This window comes from Dermacentor albipictus, chromosome 1 (assembly GCF_038994185.2).
Source record: "Dermacentor albipictus isolate Rhodes 1998 colony chromosome 1, USDA_Dalb.pri_finalv2, whole genome shotgun sequence".
Taxonomy (NCBI): Eukaryota; Metazoa; Arthropoda; class Arachnida; order Ixodida; family Ixodidae; genus Dermacentor; species Dermacentor albipictus.
This window is the reverse complement of record NC_091821.1, coordinates 195,040,459-195,066,705: the sequence shown is the minus strand read 5'-3', so window position 1 is coordinate 195,066,705 and position 26,247 is coordinate 195,040,459. Positions and strand designations below refer to the sequence as shown.

Sequence of the window (26,247 nt, the reverse complement as noted above, 5' to 3'; positions counted from 1 at the left end):
AGACGGGCTTACAGGGAGGGACCAGAGGACTATGCTCTCCCCTTCCCAGGCCTGCTAAGATGGGATGGGACGCAAATCAAGTGCACAATCATAGTTCAATGTCCCATGAGCGCCTTCGTTCGTTGAGCTTGCCTTTTGTTGAGCAGAGCATTGCGCTGTCTACCTGCTATATTCCGATCAATCAGCATCAGTAAGCGAAATATCTCAGGGTGGATCGCATGCAAAAATGAAATTGTATGGAAAGGGGTTGGAGAGGAGGGGGGGAGGGGGACTGCAACATAGTTTGGCCCCCATAACGAGAAATCCTACGCACGCCTATGGAAACCAGTATTTTGTTTCTTGGATTCACTTATTTCTACATCGTATTGCAGTGTTTACAAAGCCAGCATCATTTCAGCGTTATTCTCCTTTGCGGTGCCTACTGACTTCCCTTGCTGTTTGGTACGCCGGTGTTTGAACTGTAGGTTCCTTCCGTTGGCTTCTGCTTAGACTCGGGCGTGACAGAGAACACTTTCATAGCCATCGTCCCTTGTAGGCGGTCCGTATACTTGTCGTGCAGACAACGCCATAGAGCACGAAGGATAAATAGAGAGCCGTCAAGACGATCAGAAGGCGCACTAACATCTGAAATATTATTTTTTGATCTCACAGAATTAAGTCCGGCTTACAAGAAACAAACCGACGACATATATTGGCACAAGGATAGAAAGAAAAGGAAAAACCTCGACTATAAGGCATGTGCAGCGATAGGAAGCATGTATCCTTCGCTGATGACGTAACAGAGGGCATGCTGAAGATGTGACGACCTTGAGAGAGCAAAATTGATTGGGGCACCCATACGAAAGCAAAATTCACTGTGATGGACATAATGAAATTGCGACAGTTTGCATTCACTTCCTATGCACCATAATTATGCTGCACCGGGGAACAATTGTATTTCACTCAATAATGTATTAAGGTCTCCCAAAGCGCAAAGATGGCTTCAAAAATGTCTGCGGGAGCATTCTTGCTTCGTATAGTCCCCTAAAGTGTATTCCTCACTATATTATATTTTCGAATTTCGATGGGGGTGAAATGCGAAAACACCCGTGTACTTAGATTTAGGTGCACGTTAAAGAACCCCAGGTGGTCGAAATTTCCGGAGTCCTCCACTATGGCGTGCCTCATAATCAGAAAGTGGTTTTGGCACGTAAAACCCTATAAATTAATTTTTAATTTTATGAAAGCAATGCTAACGGTGCTTTCAAGGTAGGAGTGACTTCTGTGGTCACTATGGTCGAGCGCCGTGCTCTTGAGGTATTACTTCAGTCTTTCATATTCAAATTTATGTCGAGTATACATGATAAGAATGCAGATTCATACTTTAATTCCTCCACAATACCGCTAAACACAAATACCTATCTAACTTTCATTTCACAATGACGACAAAGTTTGCTTTCAGTAATCTCGCTTCAGCATCCACCGAGGGATCACTCGAAACTTTGGAAAGCATATTACGCTATCCTCTGCAAATTTGCCTGTTCAACCTTTGCTAATAACAAAGACTTGGGACAATATAGGCAGTCTTCCAGAATGAACACGTTGCAAGCTCTACCTCCGAACCGGCACATGGAGCTAATATAAAGCAGCATCTAAACAGTCCACACCGTGAACCTGTAGCAGGCACGTAGCAGAGGTGTTGTTGACCGTTATCTGGCGACATCGAACGCGTCCCCACTTCGCAGACGCCATCGCATTCACCGGCCACGCAACATTTTGTCGCGAAGTCGGTTCAGCGGCTCGCAATCGTCTCGGCTCGCTCCTGACGTGACGTACTGTGACGACGAGGCGCGGCTGCGTCTGTCGGCGACGCACCTCGACAATGGCGCGGAGAAACCGGAACGCGGCTGGAGCTCGCGCGTCGCTGCTTCGGGTCGTGGGCGTCTCTGCTCCAGATTAAAACCGGACGCGCCGAAAGCGGTACGTTACACGCGCGCCTCCCTCGCGGAACGTGCGCTTTTTCGCGAGAAAAAATCTCGGCGCGCGATTCGCCCCATAAAAGCGGAAACAAACGACAGCTCGTTCTTTACCGTCGGGCCCCTTATCTGCGCGCGGAGTTGCTGCGCCCTCGATGCCTCTCGTGCGAGACGCAAGCGAGCGCGCTCTCCGCGTGCGGTGCATCGCCTCCAGGACGGATGATCCCAGGCGCTGCTCTTTTATTCGGGCGATGAAACACCACTCTGCGTGGGGCGCGCCTGCAGCCGAATGTATCGGTCCCACTTAACTGGCCCAGCCGGCGAGGCTGCGTTCGCTCGGCGACTGACGAGGGCCCAGCCTAGGTTCCTCTCGGGCGCTATTTGTTTTATCCTGGGTGTGCGCCTGTCGTGGGGAGGTGGAGGCGCGGTGTTCCACTCGTGCGCGCTGCGGCCGCCGAGTGAACGCATTATTCTCGGCGGCCACCGCGCCATGGCGAGCGCGAGGCCGCGTGTTGTATCATTTCTTAAATGGCCTTTTCTGCACTTAACGGTGTGATCCACGCGAAAGACGCTCGTGCTTTACGGCGACTTTGCGCGTTAAGTCGTTTAAACCCGTTACCTTAACCTTGTGCGTACGGCTGAGAGTTATTACTGACAATCTTCGCCGGCTGGTTATTGAACCATGGCTCGAGCAATACGAGAATAAAAGGGACAGATATGACGCGAGGAGGTTGCATCATTTGTAAAGATAAAAATATGGCAACTAGCAGTTTTTGTAGCCGTACATGCTCAGCTGTAAATTTGTCCTTTGCCCAAAGATATTATTTTATTGGTAAGCACATGACATATTCAACATTTCAAACAGCAGCCTTCGTACAATTGTGAGCATTTGAGTTGGCAAAGCTTTAAAACTAACAAAAGTTACGTGCTTATAAGGTGGGGCTGTCAGCACACTGACAGCCCCACCAAGAGTGCAAAGGAAATGGAAGCTGGCGTCGTTCAGGATTTCTTATGAGCCAAGTTCGTTGAGTGAGTCTTGTACTTATATATTTTACTTTTATTTGAGCGTGTTTCGTGCACAATAGCATATTGCACACATAAAAGAAACGCAGTATTTATGAGCGTTTCCCACATAATTTGTAAAGTAAATTCAAGCTGCCTGACTGATCTTGTATAGAGGGATCGTTTGAGCATCAACACTGGTTTGCGTACCTTAACCCTAAGAGTTCCTGTGGGCCATATTTCTCGTTCTCATGCGACTTCATGAAAGGCTTGCGAATCAGGTCACGACAGCACGCAGCATGCGCTAAGACAGAGCGACCACAGTACCGTAGCGCGTGATTAGCATTAGTTCGCGCCACCGTTAATACTGAAGCTCGTGTTAGCGCGCGTATTTCGCATTTTCCAAGTCTGTTTGGCTCACTGTATCTGATGAAGACAACACGTGCATTTGCACCTGTAAACGAGAAACTCGGCCACTGGCACCGGCTCACTGCTGTCCACTCATCAAGTATCATCTCACATCACTCCCCACCCCAACTCCCCTTCGTTAGGCAGAGTCGGAGAGTTCAGACCTTCCTTTCGCTGCCAAGCGTCAAGCGATGGCAGAGGAGCGCGCATGCTAGAGCGGCGCCCCACGCGCTTTCAGTCTGACCCAACGGCGGCACGCTTCTCAGTCGCACAAAAGCGGTAAAATTGGGCATATATCATTGCCCGTTTGAAATCCCTCTAATGGGAGCGTAGGAGCGCTCGATGAGGTGCGCTTCCGAAGCCCCTCCAGTTGCCATGGGTACGGACGCATTTTCCCCTTGCTCCGAATGCTCCCTTTATTTGTAGGTTTTTCAGCCAATTCTTTCTCCTTTAGCCTTCTTTTGGGACGAACGCAGCGGATTTTATGTCGTGTCTATTGCACCTGCGTTTTGCATTTTCCTTTGGTGCAGAGCGTGTTACGTACGTTTTCGAGTGCTTTAGCTGCTCTTAGTGCTGCCGATATTATCAAACAAGGGGTTGCCCGATCCCTATCTACTTTATCTGTTTTCCAAAAAGACGAAACGATACGAGCAGGCGGCTCGAATATAAAGACAACCCTTTCGTCTTTGCTCAAGCGTTAGTTTATCTTGCCTTTCTTTCTATACATATACAGATCGCAAGAGCTAACACGTTTGCAGCAAACCTACACGTGAACAGAGTGCATTACCTGTAATGTTACACTCATGTGGCGTGTAAACATCCGTCCAGTCACTTTGGTGGGCCCAATTATAGGCAGTGAAGAGGTATCATTTGTAGGGCTTGCTTTATATTTTGAAAACGGGGCGATTTTCTTCTTGCCAAAATATCAAGGGGAAGAGAAACAACAAGTCTGGTACAATACCATGAAGTTTCGCCTATAACGCGAAGCAGTGATGTGATAGCTGATGCAATATTGTGCACAGTAGGTCTTACACTGTTTGTCGCATGTGGTTGGGCGTCGCATTTACGAATGCCTATTCGCTCCTAATAGCAATGGCCAATAGTGCGGCGTGAAATTTTTGCGGGTGCGACGAGACAATAGAGCACCTTGTGTGCTACTACCCATCCTTCGACACTCAACGATGTGCTTCCAGCTAGGCTCAGCCGCTCGGATGATAGACCGCTTTCGGAGGAAAAGAACCTGGAACCTTGGCCCAAGCATTCTTACATGTGCAAGGCCGCAACAACCCTATTGCACTCACTGAAGGCGGCTGGGCTGTAAGAGCACTTATGACACCTTGCAAACATTCCTCTGCGAATGCGTTCACAATGACTACCTCTTTATTCTTTTTACCTTGCCTAATTACCTATTCTTCTCCCTTCCCCCTGCCCAAGCGTACGGTAGCCGACCGGGCACGTCCCTGGGCTCGTCCTTGGTGCAATGAGTGTGGATTGCTGAAAAATCCCATAAAAATAAAAGATTAAAAAAACGATAAACACAGCACGTTACAACGGCGCCGCAGCGTGAAAAACCAATTTATTGCAATGTACCAAATCGTTTGTTTCATCGTTGCTCCTCCGTTTTCTCCAATATTAGCTGGGTTTCGCGTGAGATTGTTAATTAAGTCCCTTGTATTTCAAGGTGGTATCAAGAACAGCGTTCCATTAAAGGGCTTCTGCCACCGTCATCTTCATATCCAGTGATCACGCGTTTCCACTTAGAATATATTTTCAGGATGACACCAGTTTCGAGATATTCATTGCTAAAATGTACGACAAAATACGTGGGCGTTCCAGTTGCTTTTGTGCTTCAATGCATGAAATAATGCTTTGCTAAAAAAAGTAAGTGGAAGAGGGCCTTTTTACCGCTAGTTTGAAGGTGCGTATATCGGAACCCGTGCCATACTCAAAATTTACTCCTACTGGATATGTCTTGCAAATTAATCGGCTACAATTCGTAAATTGTAACTTGTGCTGTAAATTAATTGATTAAGAAGTTAATTAGGGAATTTTCGTCAATTAGTTGAGTACGTATTTTGATTTCTCGTGGACGTAATGTCCGGCTCTTTGAATATTCCAGATCAAGGAATGCAATCATGCTATCTGCCACAAGTGAGTGCAAATTAGCTTGCAGAGCCCGGCGCAGAGAGCCCAGCGGTGAGACAACGGTGACAAGGCTACTCTCACAGATTCCACAATAGTTTCTTGGATTCTCCACCAGAAAAAATGAGCCTGGAAAGGCTGATTAATCGCGAGCAGCCCTACCCGCGACTTCCACTGCTCTGACTTACTGCCCTCTGACCGGCTTTGTATCACGTTTCTGGGTTTCGCAGTATAGGGTCACTCAGAAGGCGAGTATTTAAAGAAAATCTTGGCATTCTTCAGCATGATTGTACAATCTTGTATATATAGGAAGTTTTAAAAATGGCATCCTCAAGCGGCTTTGGCCGAGCCAAATCCCCACGCCCCGCTTGTGTTCTGTTGTATTCGTTTTGCGTTTTTCTGTGCGCCCGACCAATATAGTTCCCGAACTTTGGTCTCATATTTTTAAAAAAACTTTCTAATATGTTAAACAAGCTTGTTTCTCTTCGTTTTAAACCAGGCTTCTGCTCTCAGCTTCAACATTCTCATCAGGTGAAGCGACGGATGATGGTGTGGGCAAGCTAGTCCTACTGTGAGACGGCTGACTCAATCTCTTAAAGCGGGAGAACGCAACCTATGCATTGAGTGCTTTTGCATGAATCATAGCAATTGCCCTGACATAGATAAGTCAGCTTGTCGAAGCGATGGCTCCAAACTGAGGCTTCTCATGTTCGGCCACTGTTGATTACTTTGTGTGAATCAGTTACACGCTAAGGAAAACTTTAAAGGCGATTCTGACGTCACGGACAGGGGCGACTTTTCACCGTTCTGAAGCAGTCCAGTTTCCCCGCGACGTCGCAGAGAAAGTGGGAGCGGAACGCGCACTGGCGACAGGCATTTACGGGCTGTCGCGCTCGCATGTGCACAAGACAGTGTTCGTGACTGGTAGCGCGGCGCCGAGTTGATCACCGCGCGGCGTGAGTGGTGCCTGTCTCCACAGCGTTCCTGGGAAACGCATCCTACGCAGCAATCACTACGACAGCTGTGCTGCAAGCAAACAAAGGCGCGCGCCTTCCGGCCGGCGCAACGATCTGTAATTGCAGGCAGGCCACCTCTTCTGAGCGTGTTGCTTTCTCCTTCCATGCGGGGAACCTCTCTGGTCGTCTTCTGCTCACCTGACGGCAGGAGTGCACTTGGCGCCAGCGTTCACCCCTTAATTACGCATACGATCCCATCGGCAGTAATTAAGCCCGGGGCGGCTGTCCATCCGTCTGGAGCGCTGGTGCCGCGCGAGACAGGTCTCCCCCCACTCCCGTGGCGTGCTCTCCACATTCCCCGAGCGTCTGCGATGGGGGTCAAGGTTGGCAGCCGCGCGGCGATGACGACGCGCACCGCTAATGACTCTCAAGTCCGGCCACCATCAAGAAGCGCTGATGATGGCGTCGCGAGGCCGGTAACCAACGCGAGCGCCCCTTCTAATCATCTGCCAGTGCGGATCTGCTCTCGTCCGCCGCTCTGGTCGCGCGAAACAAACCCCCTGAATGGCCTGCTCACGTAAAGGAGGGAAGCGCGCCTCTGTCCGGCTTCTCCCACGCAGGCCAGTGCGAGACCCACGCGCGAACGCCGCCTCCGCGCTCGCGGCCGGCTGCAGATGGCGGCGTCCCGAGCAGCTCCTCCCGCTGCGGGCCGGCCGAAAACGACACCGGTCGGCGAAAGCGTCGTTAAGGCGCTACTCCCCCGAACAACAGGCGCGGGCATGCCACCATCCGCTAATGTCGTGGAACCCTGGAAACGAGCGAGAGCCTAAGCGAACCAAGAAAATGGCGAGAAAGCAAATGGCGGCTCGAGCCGAATGATAGTCGGCCGCCGTCGGTGCCAGGCGGCCCTCTTAACGGTCGCACCCTCCCCCTCCACCCGCTCTCTTGTCGCGCTCTCTGATTGCCTCCCTTCTTCTAATCACCGACGAAGAAGCAATGACTTCTCTTAAACACACGCGCCCAAAGAGAAAGCAAAAACGAGAGGAGCTGACCGAAGCCTCACCGAGCTGGACGAATTTATCGGGTCACGGATCTCAAATGTCGTTCCCAAGCTGCTCGCCTTCGATTGTTTTCTTCTTTTCCGCTTTTTGTTGCCAGGTCAACCTACCTCTTCGGTGTTTACCGAGAGCTCCGTTCAGAGTAACGCCACGGTTAACGACGACCGGGCCTATACCGAAGCAGGCACACATGGCCAGTGCACGCGCTCAGCGACAACAGGCAGCGCTATACACCAGTAGCATTTCGTTAGATTCACGGTAGGTTGTAGCGAACGCGCGCCTGCACTGACCAGTTCTCTATGTGTAGGCGTCACTTCACTGGCACTATAGCAGGCTCCATGGAGTGACATAAAAAGAAAGCACGGTAATACCCCTGGTGCCGTTTTTTTTTTTTTCAGGAGTGGTTTTCTCATGCAATCATCAGTGCCTACAGCGCAAGAACGAAGAGACTGCACTGCTGTGAAGGCTAACGGCGGGAGCATGCATTGTCGCCCTTTCGATATGCAGTTTCACCAGCCGTAAGGGCATAGTATGCCTACTTTGAGGAACACTGAAAGTAATAATGCAATGTGTTCATTACCCTGTTGATGATGCACTTGCAGACCAGGCAAGGCAGACCAAGCAGAGAGGTTTCCCCAAGAAAACTGATTTACAAATTAGCGTCAACTTCTTTTCAAGGGAACATCCATTTAAAGCAGTAATTTATGTTTTGTCTAATGACTTCCAGCTGCAAGAACCGATGCAGAAACGCATTTTCTTGTACACCTGCTACATGAGGACCTTGGTAATGAGTGATCATCGTTCCTTCTATGGCTGAGTTTCAAGTTCATGATTTTTACTTGAGCTATGGATGCGGCCTCAAGAACAAAACACTGTATCGAAAGTTCATGTTTCTGTAGATAAAAGGAGCATGCAAAATGATGGGATATTCTGTACAACTTCGAAGAGGAAAAGGAGGAGAGAAAAAGGAAGAAGAAAGCCGCACAAGGAAGGAAGGAAGGAAAAAGTGGAGAAGGAAGGCAGGGAGGTTAACCAGTTTAGCTTAACCGGTTTGCTACCCTACACATGAAAGCGGGATGGGGGGATGAAAGATGGGGACAAGAGATAGGGAGCACATAACACGGCACACACATCGTTAGTTACACTCTGTCACTCTTGCGCGGTACGTGATATCACTGTCACAGCCACTTGTCCAAGCCCGTCTCCTTCATAAACCGAAGTAGTCCCTTCGTCGCCTTCAGCTGCGATGTCTTTTGTCGGTGATATGTGAAAATAGTTGCAACTGACAATGGTCTATTGTCAAGGTGCGCTAGAACGGACGCCAGGGACTGTCTCTGAACATTATATTCAGGACAGTCGCACAGAATGTGTTCCAGCGTCTTCTCGCAAAGACAGGCATTGCAGAGAGCGTTGTTGGCCATTCCAATGCGAAACGAGTAAGATTTCGTGAAGGCCACCCCTAGCCATAAGCGATAAAGCAGAGTCGCCTCTCTTCGGCGGAGTCCAGTTGGCATACAGAGATGCATCAAAGAGGGCAGGTGGTATTGACGATTTCTCCGGAATATGGAAGTTACACATAAATGAAATAATTATTGAGTTGTCAGCCGCATGCTGCAAGCACAACGGCGTTGATGTGCAGTTCACTGAGTCCTTCAGTACAATCCATACGTTATGTACTTACATCACTAAATACAAACAAATATTGTAGATTCGTCCAAACGTACTGAATTAAGTGATCTAACTGTGCGCCACCGGGAGAGCACAAAAAACAACCTGATGCGCGCAACGCAAATGCACATCTTACTGATACGACACGTTTTAGTGAACGCACTTAGCGTCGTGCACGCTTCCCATCGTTCACTTCGCGATACAAGGCCACTCTGACCGGCTTTTTCATACCGTCATGTTGACCGGACTACTGCGCAGCAGGCGCGGAGCACCGTAAGATCGTCGCCAGACGGAAGAAAATTATTGCAATGAATTCACAAACGCCTTTGAAGGGTTTCTTAAGTGAGAGAAGGAAACCATAGAACGAACCTCGCACGAAGTGACTGAAAGACGTGAGTGGCGTCATTTCGCCCAGTACTGATGTGAGTCTGGGGTTTAGAATAAGCATCTTCAGCTGATCATTAGACACCGATGGCTGTCGTCTTCTATCGCATTTTTTATTTGTTTAAAATTTATATTACTCTCAATGCCCGATGGCGTTACAGAGAGGAGTGGTGAATCATTATACAGTGTTAGATATAGCAGTCTGAAAGGATGAATGAACCGTATTGCTGGTGACCGAGGCGGGGAGGTGGTTCCATTCGGATGCTGCTTTGGGCAGAAATGAATCGAAGAAAAGGTTTTTGCGGCCACTTGGTACTTGTATCTTGACGTTGTGGTCGATTCGCGATTAAATAAAAGGGGGTGATATAAAAAGGTCATTTTTTAATTCTGGGTTAGCATAGTATATTTTATGAAAGAGTGATAACCGGGCGAGTTTACTTCTTGATGATTGGTCTGGCAGATGAAGGCTAGTTTTGATGGTGGATATACTGGCACTGCGGGAATAATTGCATACAATGAAACGTGTAGAGCGGCTCTGAATGGCTTCAAGTATGTTCGCTGTACTGTAGAGGGATCCAAAATTGATGAAGCATACTCTAGTTTAGACCTTACAAATTTTTTAAATAATGTAAGTTTTAGGGAAGAGGGCGTACGAGAAAAATTGCGACGTAAAAAAGCTAGTGTTCGATTGGCAGAATTTGTCACGTATTCAATGTGAGTTTGCCATGACAGATTGTTAGTAATGTGAACACCTAAATATTTATAGAAAGTGACAGAGGACAGAATAGAGTTGTTAATTTTGTATGAGGATGTAGAAACAGCACTACCGCGAGAAAATTTTATCATTTTACATTTGTTGACATTTAATTTCATTAACCACTGGTTACACCACGAAGAAATGGTGTTAAGGTGAGATTGAAGTAAAAAGGAATCATCTGGGTTAGTTATTTCACCATTAATAACACAGTCATCAGCATAAAGACGGATGTTAGACGCCAATTTCCCCGGTAGATTGTTAATGTAAATAAGAAATAAAAGAGGCCCAAGGACTGAGCCTTGTGGCACACCAGAAGTTACGAAATAGGTTGGCGAAACGGAATTGTTAGCAGATACGTACTGAGTTCGTTTGTCGAGGAAGCATTCAATCCACTTAAGTAAGTGGGGGTCAATGTTAAGTCTTCTTAATTTCAGAAGAAGGAGACAATGACACACTGTGTCAAAGACGTTTTCAAAGTCTAAAAAGAAACAATCAATGCAGAACCTGGGTCTAGAGATGAGAACAGATCATTAGTAAACATAACTAGTTGTGTCTCACATGAAAAATGTTTTCGGAAACCATGCTGATATTTACTAAAAATGTTGTTAGATTAAAGGGAAAGCACGAAATTAGAGAAAATGATGTGTTCGAGAAGTTTTCCGGGAATGCTGGTTAAGGAGATATGTCTGTAGTTGCTAGCGCATGAAGGATTACCTTGTTTTGGAATAAGCACCACCTTCCCCGCCTTCTAGTCGTTTGGCAGCACGCCGCATTCTAAGGACTACTTGAAAAGTTTAGATAAAATAATAGATGAGTGCGTTACAGTGCATTTCAAAAACTGAGCAGTTATTTAGTCAGTGCCGGGTGTAGATACCTTTAGCTTCTCTATGAATTTTGTCATTCCAACCCAATCAATGATTATGGGATCCATCGTGGGAAAGAAGGGGCTATTAAATACGGGTGATGAAAAAGACTGATCATCAGAAAACGAACATTTAAATACGTTATGCAGAGCAACACAGCACATATCAGCACTTTGTCGTCTGGTCTTCATACGGTCTGTTGCCTATTACTGGCTTTGTGCATGCAAAACAAAAACTTAGTGGCGTCTTTATGAGCGTTATGCTGTGCACCATTTTTACCACTATGGTTATGTACATATAACTCTACGTGCGTGCGTGTGTGTGTGGGGGGGGAGTGGGTGTTATATCACAGCATCACCCTTGTCCAACCAGTCCACATAATTTTCGTATCTTTCTTTTACGTCATTGTATTGACGTCTGGCTACATATAATAGACAGTATTGCCATCCGTCGTAAGCATACGTTGGTTCACACCGTGGACCACAGAAGGAGCAAAACCGAGGGCACAGGCACTACGTCGTTTCGACATAGTGCTGAACTGAAACTATGAGCTATATAGATATATAATAAAAGGCTGAGGCTTAGAGCACGGAAGACGACAGCGAATTGTGCAAGAGCAACAATTTTCGATAATTAGCAACGTTTAGGCGTTTTTTCCTTGTTTCATCTCGCATGCAGAATTGTAGCCTCAACGCGTTGGAAGAAATATTCATCTGCAGCAGGCAATGAGCTCAAGCTAGTAAAAAAAAAAGCAATAGAAATGCTCAAAACACATCAATGACAAACTTGACGGCTGTCAGGGACGGACACTACACTCTTATTTGCTAACACCCAATAGAGTATAATGATGAGTATGAAAATTAAGGCTATTGCGCGTACACAGAAACACAGCCGATCAGGCATTAGGAAGATATTCGCCGCACAGCATTAATGTTGCTGCGTTGCACTGCAGCGCATGCTCACTAGCAGTAGTAGTAGTAATAAACTTTATTTCTTCTTTTGTAATGGAGTCCCAGTGTGTAGAGTCCTCAGTCCGGGGCCCCATTTGCTGCTGCTATCCGGCTGGCCCGGTCAATCAGGTACCGCTGGTCGTCCAATGCTGCGCTGGAAAGAGAGGCTTCCCACTGGGGTGGGGAGGCGTTGGGTATTCTAGGAAGGCCAAGTGGTTTGGAGCATTCCGACGTATAATGGTAGAGGTCTGGGTGTTCTCCAGAGAAAGAACATTTGTCGGGGTACTTGGTAGGGTAAAAAGTGTGGCGGAGAACCAAACTAGGAAACGTATTAGTTTGGAGCTGGCGCCAAGCGGCTGCATCTACACTGTTTAGTTTCACGTGTGGCGGAGGGAACGTTGTACTGTCGCATGAACGCGCTCATTGCCAGGGAACGGGCTCATTGCATGCCCAGGTGTCCAAATTAGGTGAAGTAGTGGGATATGATGGTGCACGTACAGTACAATATAATTATGCGCTGAATAGCTCAGTGTATTTTGAGGTGGCAAATCAGAGTGTGCCACAAAGATATAAGGACGCGCCATCCTCGACTATCGGCTGTGGCCTCTGGCCAATCAGCCGCAACAGCGCGTTCCACCGCTTACCCGCCTCAGCTCGAGCGGCGCAGATGGACATAGTTATGTTGCTGAGACTGCTACACCCATATCGTAGACATTTCGTTTTATGACGTAATCTGCGTCGGCTGTTTAGGTTTTGTGAATCGACTTACGCTTACCTATTGGCGGAAACACTTTAATTCGCACCTGTCTTACCCTTCATATACGCATTTTTTCGACTGCAGCGCTCGTTTTAGCAGCGGCGCGCATCACAAGCTTGCTGATTTTACGAACAGTTTTAGCTTTGTGAATACTATTTTTTCGTAAGATATTTTTAGAGCCAAAGTTTGTTCGCTGAGTGAATTCCTCCCCTGATCCAGTTCGATGTTTCCGAGTCATCTGCCAATCAATTAAAAAATTTGTGGTGAGACTAAATACAACTGCGATACTATGCGTTAAAGGTTAACAACCAGCTCTTACTTACTGAGCTACAGCGGCCTCATAAGTTTCAGGTGCGTCGAAAAAGGCTGATTTTTAGAGCAACATCATGCACCGCCCGCCAAGTAACCACATGGAAAATTCCCCATTATCCATAAGGAAACTGGCAAACATTGCATTTGTTTAACGGCAGTAGTTTTGTTTTTCCGGCCGAGCTTCATCGCTACGTGATGCGAGTATTTCTCAGCCTTTCAGCTAGGAATATCGAGCGGCCTAAATAAAGGGCAAATCAAAATCACACAAAAAAGGTTAGAGAATCAAGGCACAAAGAAGTAAGTGCTTAATCGTTCACAACCTCCGCAAACTTAGCGTTATCATGCAAGCACAAGGTGTACACGCCATACTAAATAATTGTCTGTCTTCCGCGACATCAACGTGAAGTTTCCAGTAACACACGATTTAGATAATCCAGAACGGTTCTTAACAGAACTATATTCCTGGACATGCATGTAGCTTGGGGGACGCCAGTAGCTATTCCTTCTATTGTGCATGATTCTTTTCTTGGGTGATTTTGATCATTAGTATAACATCATTGAGGTGTATTTCGCTGGAACAGATTAAACGACGGGAATCTCCAACCACTGCATAATTATTCCTGAACTTCTAGCCGCTACGTTAATGATGCTTTGTTATCGCTAACGTTAGAGCAATGCTCATAATGGTACATTAACGTTATCTAAGCTCCCTTCATTATGGAAAACGGGTGCTTGCAGCGCTGCGTCAATAACGCCCTGACGAAAACTGCATGACATTGAGGCTTATCAGGCCTTTCGAATTTTGTCACTGGACGGCGTAGTTCAGTGCAGAAATAGACTTTACCTTATTCCGCCGGGTCGATACTGTAGGAAATACGGTACACTGGTAATGTCATGTTCCCGTGATGTGAATTACAGCAGACAGCTTGAACATCGTCAATTTGTACTCTGAGCTACAGTTAAAGGTACTCAAAACGCAACTCAGCGCGTTTCGTGTCTTCTGTGCAAATGAATTCTGAACTACACGAAGAAGTTTTACCTACTATAAAACCACTTATTTCCAAATCCACGAATTTTCTCAAATTGCGCGACTTAAAAATTTCACGAAAATTAAGTGGGAGCGAACACTACGACGAAACCAAGACATATTTACACAGTAGCTCTACAGGTTCCTAGTTTTACAGAGTAAAGGCCAATAGCGAATGGAGAAACCGCAGAATTCCAAGAAGCTAGCCTAATAAGCCGATGTCGCTTCTATGGTTGCATACCTTGCCTATGGATGACCTAACGTCGACGTTACTGGCGCTTTGTAGTCCATAAACGGGGTTCGGGTACATCGCTGGATGGTGTTACCCACTCACGACTCCCGTCTACGCTATAAGGAGACGATCACTGAGCCAATCTTCAGTTACGGGCATTGCTTAATAAGGTAGAGAGATAAACGCGGCTTGAAAGGCAAGGAGGTTAACCGGAAGAGATTCTGGTTAGCTACCCTGCACAGGGCGGAAGGGTTACGGGAAACGACAGACGGAAAGAACAGCGGAGAGAAAAAGCAAAGGCACGAAAATAAAAGAAGAAATTGAGGAGGTTGGGAGAAAGAGATAAAAGAAAGGCAGGGAGGTTAACCAGTCAAGAGCCCGGTTGGCTACCCTGCGTAGTGGAAAGGGAGAGGGAGGATGGAAAGAAGGGAGAGAAAAAGAGAGATGGGGGTAGATAGATCGAACAGCACTACAGAATCAAAGATGCTCGTACAAGCCAGAGGTTCTCACAAGGCACAGAAGTTATTTTAGTACCTTCTCAGCCGATGATCGGTGGGGACGGTGTTCTAGTATTGTCTGTTCACTCAGATGACGATCATCTAGTTTCCTGAATGACTTGGACATAGATTGTCTTTGTGCTTAAAACTGAGGGCAGTGGCACAATAGGTGGTCAATGTTCTCCTCGCTGACGCAGAGATCACATGCAGGACTGTCAGCCATTTCAATGACGGCTGAATAAGCTTTCCTGAAGTCAACTGCCAATCACAACCGACACAGAAGAGAGGCTTCGCGTCGGTGCAGTCCGGCGGGAGGTCTGAGTGGCGACGAAGGGTTGAGTCTGTGCAGTCTGGTGCACCTTGTATGTGCGGTGTTCCACTCAGGTAACGATAGTTTGCGTGATAGAACGCAAAGCTGCCTCGCAGCATCTGTCCTTGAGTGAGGAATGGGGACGCAGCGGTCTTCTTTTTGTTTGACGTGCGAGCTGCCTTATGTGCATCATGATTTGCAATGATACCGCAATGGCCTGGTATCCATCGAAAAGTCGTATCACGACCTTTTCCTCTCAAGTGACGGATGATTTCCACAACTTCGCACGTCAGTTGATCGTGAGTTCCATGTCGGAGAAATGACTGTATACATCGTAAGACCGGCTTTGAATCGCAGAAGGCTGCCCATTTTTCAAGACTCTCTGTGCTGATCACATGAAGCGCACCGCGTAGAGCCGCGAGAGACAGTGATATGGGAAGTCTTGAACCGTCGGGTTATTCACCTTACTGGTTAAATTACAGCGCCACCAGAAATGGTTTATCTAGTGCAACCACCAGTGTAGACGTGAGTGCAGTCAAAGTCACTGTATTTCTCGTACAAGAGGAGTAAACTAGGTTGCTTGAGTCCAACATAGAGGACCCTGTACAGTTATAGCATAGAGTGTGTTGACACTTCCCAGGTCTTTCCTGCTAGGAACCTAAACAGATGGAAAATTCCTGTCCGTCGTTTTTTCACATAATTCACATGAGGGGTCCAGGAGAATAACCACCCCCCCAAAATCTGTGACTTCTGCTGTACGAGGTCACCTGTCCGTCGATGGATATCACTTATAAAGACATCAGTGTCCTGGTAAATGCCACTGCTGCAAGCTTCTCAAAAGATATTTAAAGGCCTTGTTCCCGAAGGTAGGATGATGTTAAAGTGCCTGCCTTCTGAAGCGGCGCGCGAAGCTGAAGTCGTGTGACACCCGATGTCCGAATACAGATGTCGTCGGCATAGATGGAGAGCCAAACTGTGCATGGAAAATGTCGGCGAGTCCAATGAGTGTTAAATCGAAGAGCGTCGGGCTCAGTACTCCGCCCTGAGGGACCCAATGGTTACTGTAATGCTGGGTGGTTGTGCCATCCTCGGTAAGTATGAAAGAGAATATCCTTTGTAGGTAGCTACAAATGCAGAAGTAGATCTTGCCGCCAAGTCCTACCGCCTCTAAGGTGCTGAAGATCGCGTCGTGTGTTACGTTATCATATGCTTCTTTAACATCCAGACACAGGGCAGCACATAATCGTTTGCAGGACTTCTGGTGCTCGACGTACATCACCAAGTGGACAACGTTGTCTATGGAAGAACGGCCGTGCCTGAAACCTGCAATTGCGTCTGGGTATACCTCGTTATGTTCGAGATACCATTGTAATCATGCTAGAACCATTCTTTCCATTAGTTTTTCGACGCAGCTGGCAAGTGCAATCGGTCGGTATGATGCAATGTCTACAGGTGACTTGCCAGGCTTGACCAGTGGAATTAGTCGACTGGTCTTCTATTTCTGTGGAACAGTGCCTGTGTGCCAGGAGCTGTTCAAAACGTACAAGAGCACTTTCCGAGCATCTTCGTTAAGATTACATAGGACACAATACTGTGAGGTCCCGGCGATGATGAATGCCCGCACTATGCAAGTGCGGCTTCCAGTTCATCCGTAGTGAAAGGACTGTACATGCGGGGGGTCACATAATATCGGTGAGTGATCGAGCGTCCATGTTCCAGCAGAACTAGTTTTGCCAGAAATCCTCCTGCAGAAATCGCCAGCGATGTCAATCTCTCTGCATTGTTGGTGAAGGGCCAGATACTTGAAAGGTGGCGCGGCTGAGGGATTCCACAGAGACCATGAACAGTTCTCCATATGTGAGACAAAGGTTTTCCTGGGTCCAAAGACTCGCAGAACGACAGTCATCTTTGCGATGCGAGTATGTCCATGCGACGCTGGATTTTTTCTGCAGTTCTTCTGGCCAACCTCAAGTCATGTACCGATTTCGTGCGCCTATATCTTCGATTTCACAGCGACGTATTGCACGAAGCTTCCCCAATTCAATGTCGTATTGGGTGCGAGCAGGTGTTCTCGAAAGCGAATGCGTGGCAGCCTCTAGGGCACCCTTTATAGTGCTATACTAGGCTAGACCTAGGCTAGAGGATAAGCCCTCAGGACAGCCGTATTCCACAATTGATTTGAACATTGGCGTACGCCGGGTGACGCCGCGTAACTTGGAGTCCGTCAGCACTTGAATCCTAAGATAAATGGGGAGGTGGTAACTTCGCCGCGTTTCAATAGCTGAAAAACCGCGTAACCTTTTCATGCGAAGCTTGTATTGGCTCACAAGTAACGTTGTCGCATTCACGCAAAAAAAAATTACCGACGATTACGTTACTTCCTAATGCGAAATTTGAGCGCAGCAAATAAGCTGTTTCACCTTTTCGATAGATTGAGGCAAAGAAATCGAGCAACACATGTATGCGCTATCACAGAATTTTTTTTTTTATTTTTCACACGTATTCCTTTAACAAAGACTCCACTAACAGTTCTTGACAGTCATGAAGGAAGCTTTGTGGTCGGAGAAATAGACTGATATATGTTCGACTTGGTACACCAATGCTTGATTCTCAAAGACGAGATCTATACAAGTGCCTCGCGAGGTTGTCACAGCCGTGGGACGCGTTACGAGCGAGAGGAACGGGATGTTCTCCCGCATAAGTGTTAGGAAATTGCTGTTTGTCTTTATGTCAACATTAAAGTCCCCCACTACTAACATCGGTGTGGATCGATGGACGGTTAATGCGAGTTGCAGGAAGTGCACGACGTCTTTCGTGAGTGCGGTAGGGGCGAAGTAGGCAGCTACTAGCAGCAAGCCGTTGGGCAACTTTGCGGCGCACAGTTCGCCAACTTCAAAGTTCGAGCCGGCGCTTTGACAACCGGAGACTCGCAGGAAGGGGTGGGAGGGGGGCGGCGTGTACACCCAGCGGCAAACGATGGGGGCAGAAGCGCGTGCAGCAAGCGGACAACACGATAAAGGGAGGAGGGAAGAGATAGCAGCGACTGACTGATGCCGCTGACGCCGATAGTGAGTCAACCCCAGCTGCGGAGTTGGTTTCAGGGACAACGCCGCCGATGCCGACACAAACAATATGATACCCTCGCTTCCGCAGCGCTAAGAACCAGGGGGGGGGACCCTTTCCTCCTCTTTCTGCATGGCGGCGACGGTGTTCTATGCAGTCACGTTATCTTGACTCTCTAGCGGCGTCAGCGGCATCCAGCGGTATCAGTCGGTCGCTGCTAGCGCTGGGGGGATGAAAGGGGGGCGGAGCTGGTTACGAGGCCGACGACAACGCCGACGCGAAACCCAGGAACGGACGCCAAAGAGCTGCGCTCTAAAAAAATGCTCCCAGTGCAGAGCAGCTGATGGAAAGGGCGGTTTGGCGAGTTGACGGCTGCGCTGGCGCCGGAGCGTGAGTTATTAGCAAGGATGCCAGCTGCATAGGTGCGCGCTCAGGCGACGCGCGCAACCAATCAGAGCCGTTTCGCTTCCGCCGGGGAGGGACAGGACAGGAAAGGGTATCGCGCGCGCTTCGTCGATTTCGTTTTCAGTTCAGTCTAGGAAAAGGGATGGGACGGCCACGCGTTGTGTGTTTCCCCGAGGAACGGGCAGCCTTCGACGAGCGGCGGCGAGAGCTAGCCCGTGAAAGGGCTCGCCATCGGCGCACCGATCCAGCCGTTAAGAGCTGAATATAGTCCGACGTAGCGGGAGCGCGCGCACATGTTACGTCACGTTCGCGAGAACAGCGTCTATATTTCGACCGATGGCTCGATACACTGGCGCAGCCAACGTAACCGGACGCGGCCAACGCGCTCCGAGGTGCCCGGCGTTGAGCGACACCCGCCCGCGCGCCGATAACGTCGGACTATAAACGCGCCTTTAGAGCCGTTTCTGCGAAGGCGCTGACGACACTGGCCAACTGCCAGTCGGTGCGGTGATTTCGGTGAGTTCTGTCGTGCGCTCCTACGGACGAACCTTCCACTTCTCAGTCAGTAGCTACGCCGCGCTCCTTTGGACGTCTACGAATGTACGCGAACAAGGCCGAGGCACGTGATGCGAGAAATTATACAAAACAACGTGAAAACAATACCATTACGTTTCGTGAAACGAGTCATGATTTGGAACACGCCTCAATGCTTTCGCATTTATCTACGTAGGGATAGCTAAGTGCCCTTGATTCTTTTTGATTTGTGCTCTTGATTTGTTTTTTTCATTTATTAGCCAACTACTTTGAAGCCACAGGTAGTCATACTTCTGGATCAGATAACGTTATCTAGTGCGATGCTATCCGATTAGTTAATTTCTACCTAATCATTCGCAAGTGTGCGCAGTTGCGGTAGATTTGTTTTTGCGGCGCTCCGGGCTTAGGATACAAATGTTTTGAAGTTTTCTACTAGCTTGTAGAGAAAGTAACACACCCTTGCTAGTGCGTATGATGATCATGATGATTTATTGGAATACGCTTTGAAACGGGGCGGTGACAAATTGTCACCTAGCCATGGTTGAGATAATTGGGCATGATATGCAAGCTTTTCATTCTAGCATTTCTGTATACGTCTCCTTAAGGTTTTTTCTCTTCCTCAAATCTTCTCCATCTACCTTGCACCGCTACCTATATATGCTTGCAAAGGACCCGTTCATATTAATCTCTTCCCTGCTTTCTTTCCGTCAATACTCTGTTGGCAGCTCGGCTTAGTGGAGACAAGGAATAGACGTTTTTACAACTTGAGAACGGGGAGTCGACTGGCGTTATTCAAAGGTAAAAGCACGTTTGCCGAGGGGTTGCGGTGACGCCCCAGTCGGCGAGCCGCCTAATTTCAAGAAAGAGCAGGGGGCAATGACCCCCACGGCGAGGCACGGTGAGGCACGGCGAGGGACGGCGAGGCACAGCGAGGTAAATTGCCTTTCCGCAGAGCGGGTACAACTTAGATACGGACGGTCGCTACAAGGGCTCTCCCTTTAGGATACTGGAGGTGGTCTGAATGGAGGAAGATGGAAGCAACGGAAGAAGGAGTTGGTGGTGGCTTGATAAAGCCGCATCGCAGAAAGACATGCGTGGTTGTGTCCATTGTCGGGAAACTAAACATAGGCTGCCCGTGAGCGGTACTACAGTTGGATACAACTTTAGAAAAAAGGGGAAGCCCCACCCAGATGACCGAAGCACGACGTCCGATTGCCTCCGCGACTAAAATAATCCCGCTCAAAAAATCGTGCTTCTGAAACGCGCAATTCTCGGTATAAATAAAGACTTTTGTATTTTGATGACTGGTTTAGTAGAGCTCTCATGTGCTACAGCACATGCCGGATCGCGACAGAAAAATAACCCCGTGCCTTCCACAACGCTGCCCGTCGTCTGCTCTTTAGCTTCATTGCAAGTGACAAAAGATGAAAGAGTAGCTTTGCGTGGCTTTTGCGCTTGTTTACACGTACACGGCATATTTATTACTCCTGTTCCGAGCTTCAAATTAATCAGATGCTATTAAGCAAGTATTTATATAAAGTGATGCATTTATCGTAACCATTACAAACTCAATATGCTCGGTGTCAGCGAAAGCACAGTGTTCAAGGTGACGAGAGAGGTCAAAGCTTCGCATACTTCGGGTGGCAAACTGTCGACGCCCACGCGAAAGCGCCCACGAAAGGCGGAGACTGCTTTGCTGGGCTCCATTCACTGAAAAATGTCTTTGCAACGACGAAAGCGTCTGACAGGAAATGACATCCCACTGCACAATGTTATTCGTGTTGAAAATTTTTACCATCATATGTGATGGGCAGCGAAACCGTTTGTTTACTAAGACTAAATGCATGAAAAATGCAACAGCAAAGCAAGGTGTTGTTCCGCAATATGCAGCCTTTCATGTGCACTTCTGGCGAGCTGCTACATGCACTTATGCATAAACATGAACAGAGGTAAGAGGCAAAGTTACTGTGCAACCCACATGATGCTTTTAAGAAAATGCATCTCTAAACCTTTCTGTTTTCATAGGCGATCAAAATTTGTTTTGAGCAAGTTGGTTAATCACATTGAAGCAACAACGCAAGAAACAAGGACAGAAAACACAGCGAGTAGGCAGATTGAGAAGACGACGTAGACCAGTGAGAAAGGTATTACTGAGATGGAAGAGGCCAGCCCTGCAGTGTACAGGAGTTAGTGCTATGAATGAGATTGGTTAATGAAAATGTGTAAAGACTTTGCTGAAAGAAAACTAGCAAAAACAAATGCAAATATAAAATAGAAGGGCAGAAATAAGGGTAAGCGCAAACACGCATGGAAGCAGGCACGTATTCACACACAAACGCGAAAACTAAGAAAAGCTCAAATATAAGGAAATGTGGGAAATAAAAAAAATTGACAAACGCAAGAAAACATACACGCATTTACAAACAGATGTGGGTACAGGTATTTAGGAGCGGGTTCACAAGCTGCTGGGCCTACCTTCTCGTATGTTTTTTTTTAACCGTTCTCTTAACACTGTCTTGGGAATATTTAATTGCAACATATCACGAGAATTGAAAAGCAGCGCGAAGCTATGTTGTGGGAAACCATATCGAGTGCTGGCGACACAGCTTATGCGTGACTGTGCCACAGCACGCATTCTACAGCTTGCGCGCGTGGTGAGCACTGATGGAAAGCAATCAATCCACGGTGCTACACAACGCTCGAACACCGCCTTTAGACACTCGGCTAATCTCACTGCTGACAACGATGGTTCACGCTAAGTTGACGGCGGCAAATCTTTGCTTTGGAGGCTTCTCTTGCAAATATTTTCTCTTGAGACGCTAGTAGGTTTGTTTCACGCGCGCACGCTTTCCTCATTTCTCCTGAGAATGCTTTTGCCCCATCCCTTCACCCCGTCCGACGAGAAACGCAGCGACACACTACACGAACACCCCCGCCGCTGACAGTAGGCACCTGACTTTGACGAACTTTTCTCGTCGTAACTTCACTCGGGAGCGAAATAAAAAAGACATGGAACAAATAGGCAGGATGTGTATTTGCAGTGGTGGCCATGGGATCCTTTTTTCAGGCAAAGAGTAGCGCAGAGTCAGTGATGCTCGCTGCAATGTTTCTTTGCCGGATCACGGCTTAGAATAAACGCACGCGGCACAAATGCCGCATCGCAAGCTCGCAGTAATATTTCCAGCATGATACACAATCAAAAACAGTTTGGGAATTCACTGTGACGAGGCGTTGACGCGCACAGATGACGCGACTTCGCCCAGTTCGGCCATCTTCTGTGACGGATGGGTCACCGGCCGTCCGGCTCATGACGTCGGTCCAAAGTGCGCGCCCATTGTTGGATGCTCGTGTGCATCCGCCTCGGAGGAGTAAATGCCCCCTTTTTTCTAAAGTTCTATCCGACTATAGGTGGTGTAGGTCGAAGCTGGTTGAGCCAGACATATTGCTGCGCGGCCGCTGGCGGTGTGACTTGATGCGTGCCGAAAAATTGGCCTGGAACGCGGTTTGATGACCCATAGGGCATATCGGTTGCGCTGGCTCCATGGTCATCCTTGGTTTTTGTTCGCAGCCCCAGTAGTACTAGGGGTAGCCTTTCCACCCAGTGTTGTCTGTCGAGCGTAGCGCTACGTTCAATGATGCCTTCAGTTACCGGTGGAGACGCGGCGCCATGCCTGTGACAAGTATGTGACGCCCCCTCGGACATATTCTTCGTTCGCCCGTCAGGATCGGTGGGCAACATTGATCACCGCACCAAATAAACACCAATGAGCACAGCTGCTCACGGTCAGTCATCGTTCACCCCCACCATGCACCACCAACCCGGGTGGATCGTGACATTGGCGACGAGTACAGCCCACGTATCTACCCACGCCACAGCGAGCGACGAAACACTGCCCCCCGTTCCTACCGCCATGCTGCTGTACGGCAGGCTCGAGCCGTTCGAGGGAGATGGGTCCGCCTGGTCAGCCTACGAGGAGCAAGTCCACGTGTTCTTCCGGGCAAACGGAGCACCCGAAGCGAAACAGCGGGACATATTCCTGGCCAGTGGCAGGATCCGCGTCTTCAGTGTCCTGTTCGACCTCCTCAAGCCAGCCACACCGCATGTTATGACGCTGAGTGAGCAGTTCACTATACTGCGCTCGCATTTCTGACCGGCACCGTCCACACTAATGGAGTGGTTTCGCTTCAACAACCGTAGCCGCCTGGAAGGAGAGAACCTCGGGCAGTTAGTCGCTGCGCTACGAGGGTTAGCGGGTGCCTGCGCCTTCGGGGACCAGCTGGACTCTGAGTTGGCCGCTCCTATCGCGCCAGTCCTGAAGTGAGACAGCAGTGTCAGGATCTGGGGGGAATTCAAGGTTACCATCAACCCCATTGCTACCGTTGAGAAGTGCCCGCTGCCCCGGATTGAAAATCTCCGGTCATCGTTGTGTGGAGGACAGAAGTTCACCAAGCTCGACCTCAGGGAGCCTAGCCCCACACCCCGCAAAGCTGATACTATGCTCAAGGCGCCTAAGTCCAAGAGCAAGGAGGAGCTTCAGAGCTACTTCGGCCTCGTCAACTTTTACAGAAGCTTCCTGCCGAATCTGTCGGCGCATCTACAGCCGCTCTAGCTTCTGCTTCTAGATGGTCAGCAGTAGGTCTAGAAGAAGGAGCCGGATGTGGCCTTCCAGCGCAGCAAGAATCTAATCACCAAGGCTGGTACATTTCGATCCGGCCAAGCCTGTTGTCCTGACCGTAGAGGCGCTGCCGTACGGCGTGGGAGCCGTCCTGGCGCACTAGAACAAGGATGGCTAGGAACGCCCTGTTTCGTTTGCTTCTCGTCCGCTTCATGTTACAGAGCAACGTTACAGCCAGCTGGAGAAGGAAGGCCTGGCCCTCATGTACGGGGTCGAGCGCTTTCACTAGTATCTGTGGGGCCGAAAGTTCGAGGTGGTCCCGGACCACAAGTCGCTATTGGGGCTACTGGGGCTTGACAAGGTGGTTCCCGTGCAGGCGTCACCTAGATTGGTACGCTGGGCCGTGAGGCTTGCAGGCTACAGCTACCAGCTGGTTTAACGTCCGGGAAAGGACCTAGGACCTGCTTGTGCCCTGAGCCGCCTGCCCCTGCCAGAGGTGCCTGCTGCTATTTCAGAGCCTGCTGAAGTGTTCATGCTGGAGCATGCATACCCGGAGGTACTCTCCAGATCTGCGGTGTCGCAGGCGACCAGCCGGGACCCAGTGCTGTCTCAGGTGGTCAAGGCTGTGTTCCGAGGGGACGAGTTGGTTCAGCGGGCCTATAGCCACAAGGCCGCCGAGATGAGCCTGCAGCAGGGTGGCCTACTGTGGGGTTCCAAGGTGTTGTTACCACAAGGTCTCCAGTTAAGCGTCCTGCAGTTGCGGTACGCGGGTCATCCTGGCGTGGAAAAGACAAAGATGGTGGCCCGGTTCCACATTTGGTGGCCTGGCCTGGACCAGGACATGTGTCACATGGTGTAGAGCTGCCAGGTCTGCTAGGAGCATCAGTTGGCCTCACGTCATGTGGAAATCACTTGCTGGCCGTTCCAGCAAGACCCTGGTTCCGCCTGTATGCGGATTTTGGGGGGCCCTTCAAGGCCCTTGAATTACTTCCTGGTGGTGGTGGATGCCTTATCGAAATGGGTGGAGGTTCTGCCTGTCACCACTCCATCAGCAGGCGCGACCATTGCGGCGCCGCGACAGCTCTTCGCCATCCTGGGATTGTCGGACGTCACCGTGTCCGACAATGGTCCTGCTTTCACCATCACAGAGTACCTGGCCTGGCTGACGAAGAAAGAATCTGCCGGATGATGGTTCTACCATACCACCCTGTTTCAAACAGTGCAGCCGAGCAGCTGGTGCAGACCGTCAAGGACAAGCTCAAAAAGAGTCAGGCTGGAGATTTGCGGACGCAGGTTGCCCGGGTACTGATCCGGTACAGGACAACGCCCCACGATGTCACTGGCCGTGCCCCCTGCGAGCTCCTGCTGGGCCGGATGGTCAAGACACGCTTGGACGTTTTGCATCCAGACCTCCGATCCACAGCGCTCCTGAAGCAGCTGAAGCAGAAGCTGGCTACTGACTGAGGGTGCCGTCCCGGGCCCTTGCCAGAGTTGGGAGCTCCAGTCTACGCCAGGAACTTCTGTCCTGGCCCACCTTGGCCCGCCGGACAGCTGGTATCTCCTACCAGCGCCTCATAACTGCTCGTCTGCATGCCGGCGGGACCACATGGCACCGGCACGTCGACTATGTTATATCTCACCTTGGGACGTGCCTTGCATCCTCGATTGCTACTGCAGACTTCAGAAGTCCAGCCCGCAGGGGGACCAATGGCAACACCAGTCGGTACCAGCGAAGCACCGCCCACCTCGGAAGTGCCAAGCATTGCCAGTTGTGCGGCGTCCGTTGGGCCGATGTCAAGTCCGGCGCCACTCTCAAGGCCGGCCACTGCGGACCCTCCGGATAGAGCCAGCGTGGTTGAGGCAGCACAAAGCATTGCCACACCCGGCCTGTCACCACCAGTGCCCAGGCGGAGTACTCGACCGAGGAGGCGACCGGACCTTACTAGCCTGGATAACAGGCGCTGTCAATCCGGCTGGGACGGCGGCAGAGCCTCGAACAGGCATGAACTTATGTTAGTGTTACATTGAGCCTGGACAGATTTTGTTTGTATTGAACAAACCGGAGGTCAGGGGTGTGAAAAGCATGTGACGCCCCCTCGGGCATAATCTTCGTTGGCCCGCCAGGCTCGGTGGGCAACATTGGTCACCGTACCAAATAAACAACGACGAGCACAGCTGCTAGCGGTCAGTCATCGTTCACCACCACCACGCTGCGGAGCGTCACTCTGACACAGGATACCTCGAGTCCCCCCCTCGTTCACGAACCCGGGTGGATCTTGACAATGCCGTTTCTCTGTGAGTGATAGACAATGGTGTTATGAAGGCCAGTTTTCCGGCACCCAGCAAGGCAC

At 49.2% G+C, this 26,247-nt stretch overlaps 1 long non-coding RNA gene across 1 annotated transcript in view; it reads right to left on the bottom strand.

Moving 5' to 3' along the window:
- LOC135897964 (uncharacterized) overlaps window positions 1–26,247 on the bottom strand; it is a 139,573-nt gene that overhangs the window by 1,344 nt on the left and 111,982 nt on the right. Inside the window, exon 3 of the long non-coding RNA XR_010563214.1 lies at window positions 4,772–4,859. This is a non-coding gene — a long non-coding RNA (uncharacterized lncRNA). The remainder of the gene's footprint in view (window positions 1–4,771; window positions 4,860–26,247) is intronic.